Here is a 3,479-nt window from a genome sequence, read left to right on the forward strand (position 1 = left end):
ATAACCTGCGATACTCATGTTTGTTCATCATGACTCGATTGTGTTGGTCTGCATTGTTCTCTCTCTCTCTCTCTCTCTCTCGTCTGATTTTTCTTTTTTATTTTTTTTACTTCATCTGCACTCCTCTTTCTCTCCGTTTCTTTATTCTTCCCCCTTTTTTTTTCTCTCAACTCTCTCTCTCTCTCTCTCTACCTATCTATCCATCTTTATCTATCTATACATTCAGTTTTTTCCACCTCTATGCAGTTTTCGTTTCAACTCCACTATCGTATGTCACTCAGCCATTTCCTCTCTCTCTCTCTCTCTCTCTCTCTCTCTCTCTTCAGCATTCAGGTTTTTTTCCACCTCTATGCAGTTTTCTTTTCAGCTCCACTATCGTATGTCACTCAGCCATTTCCTCTCTGTTCAACTTCTCTCTCTCTCTCTCTCTCTCTCTCTCTCTTAGTGCACACCCAAGCACACAAAAACAGATGTTCCTATCAGATTCAAGGTCACGATTTTCACACAACAGTGTAGTGCAGCTGTTACGAAAGCTAATACTGTGTTTATATATGAGCATAAACATACAAAACACAGCAAAAATTATATCAATGTATAGAGAAAAGACCCTAGTAAGACCCCATTTAGATAACGCTGCGCAGTTCTGGGCTCCTCACCGACACTCTGTCCACTTTAACTTGGCCTAAAATTACCCCTTATCCATCTCAATTATTGAAGTTATAAAAAACATAACACGAGAAAGTGGTGCTTGTTACGAAGAAGTGCAGTGGAAAGGATACAGAGCCCCAGTGTTGTCTTGTTCTGTCACTGAGCAACGGGAAATAGGACTCGAAAAGACGAAATATCTCTGCCAGGTTAAGGTGGACAGACTACAGGCAAGAGCAAGAACACGGCCAGAATAGAACCAGTCGGTCGTACGGCAATGAAATGCTTACCTTCCCTAGGTCATAAACCTTACCGTGAGGGATTAAAATAGCAGAGTGTGTTTTCTTTGGCACTGCGTCGGCTCTCAGCGAAAACTAACGGTGTTTTAACCCTTCCACCCAGTTATACATCCCTTAAATCCAATGACGCATGTTTTTATATTCTTGCTACCTGCAGTCGATTTCATCAAGCCATATATGGAGAGGCCCGTTCTAGCGAAGGAGTCAATGAAGGCAATATGTGACCTCTCTTGTTAGGAGTCTCTCACAGTTGTGTAAAATCGTCCAGAGACAGCTCATATAAAACTGAAAATACATCATGGTGGTCGTAACAAAATCGTCAAGGACTGTGATACGGAGGCCATGGCAACAGCACTCATGTTTAGCCTGCACCAGCCATGCCTGCACTTGGGTATAATGTGAGTGATTCAGGGTGACGGGTATAATGTGACTGATTCAGGGTGGACAGGGTGGAATGATATGGATGGACACATACGACAAATCCAGAGGTGACGGCCGGATGATTTAAATATCCATGAAGCGGAAGGCAAACACCAACTTCTGTGACAATTTCTGAATCACGTCACTAAGACAGAAAGTATGCGTCACCTCTTTATAAATGCAAACTTTCACTCTGTCCTGAGGGAGGAAGAACGACAGCATCATATAACCTGACACTTTCCATATCTTGCAGTCAATAAGCAGGGGATCGCCCACTCCTTTTAAACTCTTCAGTCTGACGACGTACTTTCTACTTTATTCTTACTATTTCCCGATGGTTTTATTCAGCTTCAAAAGTATCTCTCGGACTGAAGATGCTAGTGAAACATACATCTCCAGTTCGAAAAGTCTCTCCTAACGTAAGTAAAATTATCTGACTACCAAGGCCAAAATGAAAATTACTTGAATATACTGTAGGGGATGAAAACAGGTCCTTTTAGCTCATCCCTCTGCTTCCGTCTTACCCATATTACCTTCTTGGGAAAAATTTCAAGCACACTACACGATAAGTTATCTTGAAAGTGGCAAAATAATTCTGGACAGCGATATGACTAACGAAAGGAACATGTTATAAAATTATGTTACACAAAGCACCATTCATAACACAAAAATAGACTGAATCGACATTCATATACCGGTACAACGAATATGCATATCTAAGTGTGTGTGTGTGTGTGTGTGTGTGTGTGTGTGTGTGTGTGTGTGTGTGTGTGTGTGTGTGTTCCATAATCGCGTACATACTGTAATTATATGGGGTATTATATTCTCTATTATGATCTGTAATATCGCTCTTTCCGTATTAAATGTAACAATTCTGTCAAGTGTGGGATGTTTTGTATTTCTGTAATTTTAGATGAGAAAATTATCCATGCTAATACGTTCTATCATTCCAACAAAATTATTCTGCTCCCGGCTAATGGGTGCTGTTGTTTCCGTTTCATTTCTACAATATGTTGCCGACCAGGACATTCTCTCTCTCTCTCTCTCTGACAGGATATAATAAAACTCGACCATCCCTATTAACGGTGAAATAAGACGGTTATAAAAGGACGAGAAAAGAAAGAGGAATGAATGGAGAGAGAGAGAGAGAGAGAGAGAGAGAGAGAGAGAGAGGACCCCGGCTGGCACTCCTCCTTGAGCCAATTTTGCCTGAGCATCACCTGTTGCCCCCAGTCCCCCCCCCCCTCTCTCTCTCTCTCTCGGTATCGGTCTATCCATTTACCTGTCTATCTATCAGTTACAATCCTTTCTCTCCAACCACCATCTCTCTTTTTCCCTACATGCCCATTCTACAACAAAGGCATAATATCAAGCAAGACAAAATACTGAAGGAAATAAGACACCAGTACTTTCATAGGTATGCAATAAAATCAGTACTTGTTTCATCTGTCCTATAAAATTTCCCCTAAAGGTCCCGTTCTGCTCTACCGGCTACTTATTTCACCTTTAATTTTACGGTGGCCGGTGTTCCAAAGGGGTGATGAGTGGGGAGATAGCATGACACTCAGCCATCATAAAATCTTGCCCCCCCCAAAAAAAAAGAATTGTTGAAAAACACACACACACACACACACACACACACACACACACACACACACACAAAGACAGAGAGAGAGAGAGAGAGAGAGAGAGAGAGAGAGAGAGAGAGAGAGAGAGAGAGAGAGAGAGAGAGAGAATATGAGGGAGCCTGCTGTTAACCTCCACCCCTCCCCTATACCCCACTTCCTGTGCTACTCTCACGTCAAGAGCTTTCCCCTCTCTCCATTCCCCTCTTCTCTCCACCCCCCTTTCCCTCCTCTGTTTTTCTTCCCTACCTTCACCTCTCCTTTCTCTTTTCCCTTCCCCTTTCTTCCTTTCCTCCACCTCTTCGCCTCTTCTCCCGCATCTTCTCTCCCCTCTCATTTCCCTTCCTCTCCTCTCCTCTCCCTTCTTCTCCTCTCCTTTCCCTTCTTCTCTTCCCTTCATTTCCTTTCCTTCCCACATCCTCCCTTCTCTTCCCCCTCCCCTTTTGAAGCACCATTCGTGTCTTCTTCTTCCACTTTTTTTTTTTTTTTT

The sequence above is a fragment of the Coenobita brevimanus genome, chromosome 93, assembly GCF_032717465.1.
Source record: "Coenobita brevimanus isolate Jiangsu-jjx chromosome 93, ASM3271746v2, whole genome shotgun sequence".
NCBI classification, from domain to species: Eukaryota; Metazoa; Arthropoda; class Malacostraca; order Decapoda; family Coenobitidae; genus Coenobita; species Coenobita brevimanus.